Source organism: Dendropsophus ebraccatus, chromosome 4 (assembly GCF_027789765.1).
Source record: "Dendropsophus ebraccatus isolate aDenEbr1 chromosome 4, aDenEbr1.pat, whole genome shotgun sequence".
Taxonomy (NCBI): Eukaryota; Metazoa; Chordata; class Amphibia; order Anura; family Hylidae; genus Dendropsophus; species Dendropsophus ebraccatus.
The window spans coordinates 52715348-52726585 of NC_091457.1; positions in this window are offsets into that span (position 1 = coordinate 52715348).

The following is an 11238-nucleotide window of genomic DNA, read 5'->3' on the forward strand; positions in this document are numbered from 1 at the left end:
AGCTCTTATTGCACTTCAGCTTTTTGCACGCATGAACAATTCATGTCAATACCAGTGCTGAAATACTGTGTGCAAATTGATAGTAGAGATGGGCAAATGTACGGTACAAACTAAGTGAATTGCTTTGTGAGGGTGGGTTCATACTGATAATATCCAAGGAATTCCGCTGTCTGGCCACGCGCCTTTCCGCCGTCTCCCTAGACAGCATTCTATGTCACTACTTTCGGCGGATAGCGGAATAGGCCGGCCCATAGAATGCTGTCTATGGAGCCGGCGGAAAGGCGCGTGGACAGACAGCGGAATTCCGCACACATTATCTGCGAGAATTCCTCATTATGAACTCACCCTTAGCTTAGAAATCTGCTTATCAGCCTGCTGCATTTGCCACTCTGTGCTGCTCCACCCCGGGTGCTTGGAAAAGCTGGATCCAGTCCTGGGAAACTTCTCCGAGGACTGGGGGGGGGGGATTTCAAAGGCAGACGGCTGATAAGCAGATTGTCTGCCAAGCTAAAAAACCATTGTACTGTAAATTCGCTCATCTCTAGTAGTAGACATTGGACTGCAATGTATTACTTTTAGTTTCTTGTGTTCCTGACTTTCTCATTTCATTCATATCATTTGTAATTGTTTTTTCTTATTATTTTCATCTGATTCTCAGGAAGATCCTTGAATAAAACCCCAACTACCAATGCACATATGCTTACTACTTTTCATAGTATTCTGTTGTTGGTTTATGTCCCATATTGTTCTCGGCAACAGGCCTGCATTTCATGGGTCACAAATTTTTAATTACGTATGCTGGGTAGATTTCCACCATTTACTGTAAAGGTCTTTGATTTTAAGCAAAAACAATTGAAACTCATATGTATTATAAATCCTTTTTGGCTTTTTATGCGAAGAAATGTACTTGTAGTCTCTAGAGCAGTGTTTCCCCAACCCGTGGCTCTCCAGCAACAGCCACCTAGGGGGACCTTGATGTAGAGCATGTCAATTCAGGTCATAAAGGGAATGATCAAATTTGGAGGTCTTCCTCAATTTACCTCTAATCTTTAAACATAATACAGGAATGATTCTACCTTTACAAGGTTTCCTATGCTGGTATATATTGGTACATATGCAGTTGCCAAAACTGGGCTGGTTAAAGGGGTTTTCCAGGATTAGAAAAAAATGCTGCTTTCTCCCAATAACTGTGCCATACCTATCCTCAGTTTGGGTATTGCAGCTTAGTTTCATTGAAGTGAATGGAGCCAAGTTGTAATACCACACACAACCTAAGGACAGGGGGTGTCACTGTTAGAAAAACAAATCTATGTTTTTCTAATCCTGGATAACCCCTTTAAAGTCACTTCACTGGTAAGTCCCCAAAAAGGCTGTGTGCAATTCTGTGTCTGTGCTGTGCTATTTTTATGCAAAGAAATGTACTTGTAGTCTCTAGAGCAGTGTTTCCCCAACCCGTGGCTCTCCAGCAACAGCCACCTAGGGGGACCTTGATGTAGAGCATGTCAATTCAGGTCATAAGGGGAATGATCAAATTTGGAGGTCTTCCTCAATTTACCTCTAATCTTTAAACATAATACAGGAATGATTCTACCTTTACAAGGTTTCCTATGCTGGTTTATATTGGTACATATGCAGTTGCCAAAACTGGGCTGGTTAAAGGGGTTTTCCAGGATTAGAAAAAAATGCTGCTTTCTCCCAATAACTGTGCCATACCTATCCTCAGTTTGGGTATTGCAGCTTAGTTTCATTGAAGTGAATGGAGCCAAGTTGTAATACCACACACAACCTAAGGACAGGGGGTGTCACTGTTAGAAAAACAAATCTATGTTTTTTCTAATCCTGGATAACCCCTTTAAAGTCACTTCACTGGTAAGTCCCCAAAAAGGCTGTGTGCAATTCTGTGTCTGTGCTGTGCTATTTTTTCAGTTTCAGCCTGATAGCAGATGAGTCATTTGACAGGTGTCACCATTGGTGTGTGTCTCTACACTCTGTCACTGTCCACTCAGTTTTCAGCCTCACTGTGTAGTTGCACCTTTATCAACAAATGTATTGGTAATGCCCAGCACAATTTGGGGAAAAAAATTATTTCACAGGGATACAAGTATTTACTAAACAGACATGTCATGGGTTTTTGGGTTTTGCAAGTCACTTACTGTACTACCCACGGTTTGAGGAAAGCAGCAGTGTTATTTTACTGTAAAAATACACAAAAAAATTTTTAAAGCAGGGTTTCTGCCTCTAAGGTACAGACAATGTAGTGAAACTGTCTCAATATCAATACAAAGGGTTCGTGATATCCTATTGTGGTCATTCAAGTTAATTGGTTGCAGCAATTCTCTATTGTGGCTCATAGACGGTGTCTCTGGTGACGGGCATATGAACAGAGGTTGTTCTGTTAGGACTCCATAGATCTCCATTTCTCTTGGCTTCTGTGTAAGTAAAGGGAGATGACAACCATCTGATTACCACAAATCCACTCCCAGTATAATTATCTGTTAACCTATAGGTCAGAAAATAATTCCTGAGGTAGATATGTGCTAGATAGAGAATTCCTGTATTTAATACTGGCTTGCTATAGACCAGCCACTTTGTCTGTCACAGTATGAAACTCCTTACTTCTACGGGTCCTTTTACATGGGCCAACGTGCGGCCATGCAAGGATGCAAATTAGCGCACAACAAATCGAGTGGCCAGTCTGCACAAACAATCCCTTGTATCGTTTGTGCAGCCATGAAAACTGACATCACGCATATGAATAAATCTGTGCTTCCAGTTTCTAGATCACAAGTGCACATTTACTTAGTGCCCTCCTGTGTGATCCAGTATCCTGCTCTGGCCCGCCTCCTTCAGCTGTCAATCATTCTGGAGGAGGTAGCGGCAGGATCCGGATCATAGGCAGCGAACTAGGTGTGTATGCACTGCTGGTGATCTGGGAGCTGATGACAGCCTGGATATAAGAAGTCAGTTTCCCTTTGCTATTGGCCGACCATCCCCATTCATACAGGGAGATGTGCAGTGATACAGAAACTTTACCACAATACAAAAGATGTGATCAGCGGTTTCCTGCTTGCACTGGTCAATTATCGTCTGAAGGATCATTTCTAGCAAAGCTCCTGGCCAATAGCCCGGGTAAAAAAAATTAAAAAAGCTGGACATACTCATTAGATGTATGTCAACCAAATCTAAAAGATTTCAGCTGGCTCTTCCATCTACACAGGAGATGTTGGGTAAGAGCAGGATTAAAGCCTATCTTTCACGGGATGGCTATCGTCAAAGATCTTTGTTAGACTTTTTCATCTGATAATCGGCCAGTGTAAAAGTGTCAGCACTCAGTCAAGGACTGGGAAAACTGCTCCTCAGCTAATTACCTCTTTTGAGCTGGCCTTGAAGGGGTTATCCAGTATTACAAAAACATGGCCACTTTCTTCCAGAGACAACACGACTCTTGTCTCCAGTTTGGGTGCAGGTTTTGTAACTCAGTTCAATTGAAGTGAATGGAGCTTAATTGCAAACCACACGAGTGGTGTTGTCTCTGGAAGAAAGTGGCCATGTTTTTGTAGTACTGGATAACCCCTTTAAAATCATCTTTTTACCAGCTGCACATCTTCCTGTGTAAACGGGACACCTGGCCAATGCCGATGAGTTTAAATGACCTGGCCACTGTACTGGTTTTGCTGCGTGAAGGCACGGCAAACAAGTGCAGATCTCACTGATCTCAGTTTACTTGTGCCTGTAGACGGCTGAAGATTGATGCACCTAAAAGGACCCTAACGGTTGGATTTCAGTGTGTCCAATCTTATTCTCATAAAGGGTGCTCATACTCTCATCTTCCCATAAGGAGACACGCACAACCTGCAGAACCAAGCATGTAAGTGTATGGGTTAAGGGTCTGGTGGTCTGCAGTGCATGGCTAGCTTTGTAGCATTTTCCACACTCTTTATGCACAACGCTACAATTGTAGAGTCTTATTTCACAATATCCATAGGTGTGCATCAGAAAAGGGAAAGTATTTGTACATTTGCTCAATGCAGCCTTTGTCCTGTGGTGGGTTTTCCTGGATCTCCTCTTATCCCCGAGTCTTTCCTTTTTCTGGTCTTTGGTGCCACAATTCCTTCATTACTGTAGGAGACTACAATACTGTACTGTAGAATTCAGTGTTTGGCTCATTTAGACTCAGCTTTACTGTAGCAACAAAGCTGTGCCAAACCTGCTGCAATGCAGATGCCATAATGAACATGTCTAGATCTCTGTCTTCCTCTACAAGGCGTTCCACGTTTCATTTGTCTATGTGGTAAGAAAGTGTGGAGAATAAATCATTGCTTTCCTTGCGCGACCTCCAGCTCTTGCTGCTGTACCTGAGCTAGGTTGTTTTTATATACTATATACCGGTAGAGCAGACTTTATAGCGCACATAAGAACAGTACGGATTGAAGGCATAAAACTGCTGACTGTATATCACTTTCATGACACACAAAAAAAATGCTCCTTTCTGTTGGCGCAAGAAGTGAAATTGTAGTAGGTTGGTTTAATGGATTTTCCTTGGACTAAGCCTCATAAGCTGTTTTTTTTATCTACTCAAAACCGTATTATTTTCTCTTTATATGCAACTCCCACAGAAGGCTTACCACACATTTAACATCTTTATCGAAATAGGTTAAAAATTCTCTGCTCATAAATTTCTTAATATTTCTCCAAATGCCTTTATGAACATAGATTCAAAAGATAACTTGACAGCTACCTGCAGCTGCCACTAGAGGCAGTATAGGAGTTTTCTTCAAACTGCCATATAATTGAGTTCAGTATGTGCATCACTCCACAGTCTGCATAAACTGGGGCACAGTCCCTGTTTGGATATTCTAGAAACATCCAATTCAATCTGTCCATAGCAAGCAATCAGGTTCCATTTTTCGTTTTTCAAAACGTTTCTCTTGGCAGCAATTTCCGTTCACGTCCGCTAGTTTTTAGGCATAAAACACAGTCAAAAGTATAACAGTAGTATCTACAAAATAGCTGCCTCCATTGTCTGTAACCATCAGGACATCTACTATTAATATCTAGATTCTATTAATGTGGAGGAAAAACAATTTTTGGGGGAGGAAACTGACTGTAGATACCTCATTGTGTTCTCAAAATGCGTTGTATAATGAATTGGCTGCTAATACAGTGTCACATATGGTTCAAGCCTATGGCTCCTGTAGTTTGTGACCTGTTTTTCCTGGCCACATAATGGGTACTATGGGAGTCTTTTAGGGGCATTTGTTTATCTCTTCCCCCCCCCCCCCCCCCCCCTCCAAAAAATCATTCTTTCTCAATAGTGTTTTTGTATTCGGTAATTCAAGTAATATTTCTCCTTCACAACCACGCCACACTTACCCACAGGCTGTGTGCAGTATTGCAGCTCAGCTATATTCACTTGAATTGAGAGGCTTCAGTACCAGAGAAAATTCAAGGATAGGTGTGGAGCCATTTCTACAAAAAAAAAATGCCATGTTTTTGTAATCTAATAAAAAGACCTACTACACTGAGTTAAAGAGAAATTCTGTACAGGTTATTTTTGGGCTCCCACAGGCATTAAGGGACTTTTAATTTATTCTTTACCCCCCCTCATCTAGGTGTACATTTTGCCTTGGTTGCAGCTGTCCTGTGTAGAGATAGATCTGGATCTGCATTATTCATATGAATTGTATGCAACTGTAAATAAGTGTTTTTGTATTATATTGCTGTTACTGAACACATTAAAAAGAAACTGCTTTTTATTGAAAATTATAGCAAAAATGTGGATTATTTTTGATTTTGTTATTTCATTTTCAGGTTTGCCTGTGTTCTGCAGATGTTTCCAAGTAGCAGTTCAGTAACTAAAGTGCTTCTAAACTGACTTCAAGGGGTATTTCCATCTCAAGTGTTGTTGTATTTCTAGGATATGCCATTGATTTATAATTAGTGAGGGTCCAACATCTTGAGAGTAAAGGGTGGTGCTACATCCGTTTACCATTTTACCCTTCCAGTGGCACCGACTTATCAGTATAGATGAGAATCCCTTTCGACGACTTCCCCTTGGCACTAATTTCTGTGAGGCTTTACAAAATACACATCACTGTGCCTAGTGAACAGAGTGCCAAAGCCCCTTTAGTTAGCTGATGAGCATGGGTGCTTAGAGTCAGACCTTTACCAATCAGATAGATGGCCTATCCCTAGAATAGGCCAACAACCTCTAAAGGCCCTATTACACCAAGCGATTATCTAAAGATCATCCGACCCATTCCGCCACCCAGTCTTAGCCACTTGCTGTAGGTGTGTGTATTAGCGCTGGCTTTTAGCAGGGAACAAGGAGCAAGCCAGCACTGACCTGAGAGGTCAGCGCTCGCTTACTCCTAAGCATCGGCCTGTGTAATAGGGCCTTAAGTCCTGGAAGACTCCCTTAAAATAATTTATCTTGACACAGTGCTCTAAATCAAAAGAGAGTTAAATGGAAGATGCACCTATACAGAGCTATGTGTCTCCATGGTAACAGACTGCAAACCCAGTGTAGTCTGATTCTGCAGAGATACTCCCCTCCTGCTGCCCTGCATTGTCTATCAGAAATAGAGGGTTGATAGAAAAATGATTGCAGGATCAGCCTTCCCAAGGGTTGTTGTAGTCTGTTTACCAGAGACACATCATTCTGCATAGGAGCTGTAGATGCAAGATGATAGGATATTTTCTATTTGTGACTCAGGATGCTTATGAAAGCTTCTGTTGAATATTAACAGTAGAACAAAGCACTAAAGGTCTATTATTGTATGTCTCAGATTACTGTAGGGGTGACAAGGTGTTATGTAGCTACTTACATAAGTATGAGAAGGCTGTAGACAAGAGGATGAGTGTGGTGCTGCAGGTTATATAAGAGCCCCAGAGTTATCTCGCCTACTGCATGCAACCAGGATGTGTAGAGCCTTCACCCTGCCATGACGTCTGTGTGTTGTAGTGTCAGAACAACAGGGCAAAAACAAAAAAGCATGCTATAAATAGTCTTCACTTCCTAAAGTGAACCCATTGAATAACGGGATTACACGAGGTAAATGCATGATCTCTAGATAGAGGAGTTTATCCTTCTTTTACCAATTTATTCTATGAAAACAGGAAGATCTAGGTTACAACTAGTGATAATATCGGATGTACAATTCCACGCTTCCCCTGGCTGTAACTCAGGATTTCAGCAGGCCTCGAGTACAAATGACAGAAACTTTGAAGGGGTTATCCAAGCTTATGAAAACATGGCCACTTTTTTCCAGAAACAGAGCCACTCTTCAGGCTCCAGTTTGGGTGTCGTTTTGCAATTAAGCTCCATTCACTTCAGTGGAACTGAGCTGCAAAACTACAACCAAACTGGAGACAGTAGTGCCATTTCTAGAAGAAAGCGGACATGTTTTTCTAAGCCTAGATACCCTGGAAACCCTTAAAAGGGCCTATCATACCATTCCTCAATTCTAGAAAAATTGCTGCAAAAATTGCACTATTTTACTGCAATTGGCAAGAAAATTGTAGCTATTGAAGGTGTATGTGCACCTTTAGTATGATCATAGCCTTCAAATGACTGTACCACCAGGCCCAGGCTGAAGCACTGGAGGCGGGCCGATCTACCCTTAGTGGGAGGAAACCCTAGCCCCTCTATGATAGGGTTCCATTGATTCTAATGGAGTCACGTCATGGAGGGGCTGGTGGTACAGTCACTTTAAAGGCATCTATCTAAATGACTAGAGAGGAGAGCAACTTGAGCATGCTCAAGTCTGATCATTTGGCATTTGAATACCAGTGGCTGAAGTTAGATGCAGGCCTGGGGCGTTCTGAAAAAAAGAGATACAGCCTATGGCTGTATCCTTGTTTTCCTGGCAGCCTAATGGCTGCATCCAATTTCTTCATTCTGTGGTAAATTCTGGGAAGAACCCGAGTGTGCTTGATGTACGCTTAACTCTAACTAGGACCCCTTAAGGCATGGGTCTCCAAACTGCGGCCTTCCAGCTGTTGCAAAACTACATTTCCCATCATGCCTGGACAGCCAAATCCAAAGCTTTAGCTGTCCAGGCCTGATGGGAGTTGTAGTTTCACAACAGCTGGAGGGCCACAGTTTGGAGACCCATGCCTTAAGGTCTAATGCTAAGTAAAAAAAACATTATCTGAAGACTTCCACTGCTAACTTCCCCGCTATGTAGATATGCCATATGAGCGAATACTTGATGTCAATATTGTTTATAGATCCCATATGTACATAGGTAAATAACATTTTTCCCTATTAATTGGGGACCTGGAAAAAGCTCTAGCATTAAACCTCCAGTCTCCAGCTCCTCCTCTGTCTGTGAAGCTGGAGCCACACAACACATACATTAATAAAGTGCATTTTAACTTCTTTGTTTATATCAATACACAGACTGGGTCATTGTGCTCTGAATGTGGACACTAGTTTTGATGTAACATTTTCTCCAATGGGTTCCTTTGTTGTGGAGAGAGTAACAATCATAAATATTCATATAAATCACATAGCTGTTGGTGTAGGCAGCTGGAAATCCATCAGTCCTGTGTGTATTGTCATTGTGATGTAGGTAAACAAAGGGCAGAGTGTTCTTTATAAGATATTTATCTATGTTATATCTTTATATCTCTATTCAAGGAGCCAACATAAAAAAAAAATTGACAATGGTTGGTGGCGGTCTTTGTTCCTGTATGCATCACTGTCCTAATTCAAGGGTGTCCAGTGTTTTTGTTTTTCTCCTTTGCTGTGCACCTAATGGAAAAAAACTAAACAAAATAATGCAAGGCAAGAGACATAGAATGACACACTGCATTTTTACAATCGAAATTAGCAGGGGCGGGATCAGTGGCGGAACTACCACCATAGCAGCTGCTACAGGGCCCCGCCGCATCCGGAGACTCATGGTCGGGGCCCCCAGAGCTGACATAGCTGCGGCGGCAGAGAGGGCCTCGTGGGTTCTGCAGCTGTTTGGGGGGTGGGGGTGTCAAGAGCTCAATGTCCGCCGGGGCCTGTACTTCCGGCACTGAGATACTGAGCTTACTGGTACCTGTGTGTTGCCCGGGGTTAGGACGGGATGCGGGAGGGGGCCACCTCTTGCCACCGCACTGCCGTCCCATCCTAACCCCGGTCAGCACAGGTACCAGTGAGCTCAGTGTCCGCCTGCAGCCTGTAATTTTGGCACAGGGAGCGCATGTTAGAGACAGTCCCTGTGCCAGAAGTACAGGCCCCGATGGACACTGAGCTCCCTGGTGCGTGTGCTGCCCAGGAATCCCCAGGACACCCCCCAGACAGCTGGCGGGGGAGTGTGTTAGGTGAGTTGTGTTTTTTTTGCTTTTTTGTTTTAATCTGCTTTGCAAAAGGCCATCATCTATAGGGGGACAATATAAGGGAGACAACACGAGGGGGCAATCAAAAGTTTCTAGTTATACCCCTGGGTGTGATACAAAACAAGTTTGCAATTTACTTCATAATTTTTTTTTATCATCATGCTGTAAAACAAAGCTATACTTACCAGAAATCCAGGTCCAGTCTCCTGAAGCTTTTTAGTCTTGTGCTGGTTGAAAAAAAAGAGACTAAACACATGAAGTCGCGGCCAGTACAGAGAGTCACAGCTCCATGTGTCCATCAGTCACATGACTGCCTTCTCTCTGTGAGTGCTCAGATGGCCTGGGATATACAGGACTTTGTGTTTAAACTACAAAAAGAAGAACACAGGAAGTGCTGTGTTTTCCATGATAACTAAAAAAAAGAAAAAAAAAATATATATAAATTGCAAACTTGCTTTATATCACATCTACTTTTGGTTTCAGATTTTGAAAGATACAACGATAGGGACACTTTAAGGGTATATTCACACGAACGGGCTCGCAGCGAGATTCTTGCTGCGAGCCCGGCAGGTCCTGGCAGTTCCCATACACTACATACTTGCTGCGGTCTAAACGACCGCAGCGAGTAGGTAATTCTGCCGCCCTTAACCCCTTCTGCTCCCCCGCTGTAAGCAGCATACATTACCTGTCCTTGCTGCACGGGTCCGGCGTCCTGCTCTCCCGTCCAGCCAATTAGTGTGTTGCCCAGCCGCAGCCACTGATTGGCCGGGCGGGAGAGCAGGACGCCGGACCCGTGCAGCAAGGACAGGTAAAGTATGCTTACAGTGGGGGAGCAGAAGGGGTTAAGGGCGGTAGAATTACATACTCGCTGCGGTCGTTTAGACCGCAGCGAGTATATAGTGTGTGGGAACTGCCAGGACCTGCCGGGCTCGCAGCGAGAATCTCGCTGCGAGCCCGTTCGTGTGAATATACCCTAACTGTTAGGTTTCCTTTAAGCTATTGATGCAGGAAACCAAGGGAAAAGTATTGCTCTTTAAACCACTACCTTGATCAGGTTTTATCAGTGCACTCTGCATGCACCCATAGCCACAATATTTATGAAGTCACGCACATCATTCATATGCCTGCTGCAGCTGTACCCATTTTCCAGCATTTGAGCATTTTTTTTTAAATTTATTCTGAACAGTCCCTTTAACCTTGCATTTTAGAAGCAAATGAACCATAAATAAATATCAGTTCACAGTTGTCACAGCATTTAACTTTGCCTTTGATTAACTTTAATTTTTGTACTTTAAGGCTGCGTTCACATGTACCTCATTTAGAACGGTTTTCACACGACAAGTTCTGCAGCGAAATCTGCTGCAATATGCGGCACTATTATTCTCTATGGTCTCCCATTCTCCCTGCCTTATTAACTAATCATCTGTTGGACCTTTAAAGACGCTCATACATTACCTGTCCGCGCTTTCGCCTGCTTCTCCAGCTCCTGGGTCCCTGACAGTGCTCAGCCAATCAGTGCGCTGTCCCCCAACAATGCACTGTTTGGCTGAGTGCCTTCAGTTTGGCAGGAGAAGCAGGCAGGAGCTCGGGCAGCTATAAGCACCATAGACCATGATGTAACATGGAGTATATGTTGAGTAGTTCTCTGTACATATACCCACTAAGCTGGAGAGGACTAGTTCTTGTGACATTAAAGAGGTTATTCAACTTGGTAAAATTGATTGCCTCTTCTCAGGGTAGGCCATCAAATTGGATCAGCAGGGATCCTACTCCAGCATCTCCACTGATAAGCTGTTTAAAGAGACCACAGGGCTCTTTAAAGGGGTTATCCAGCACTACAAAAACATGGCCACCTTCCCCCTACTGTTGTCTCCAGTTTGGGTGGGGTTTTGAAACTCAGTTCCA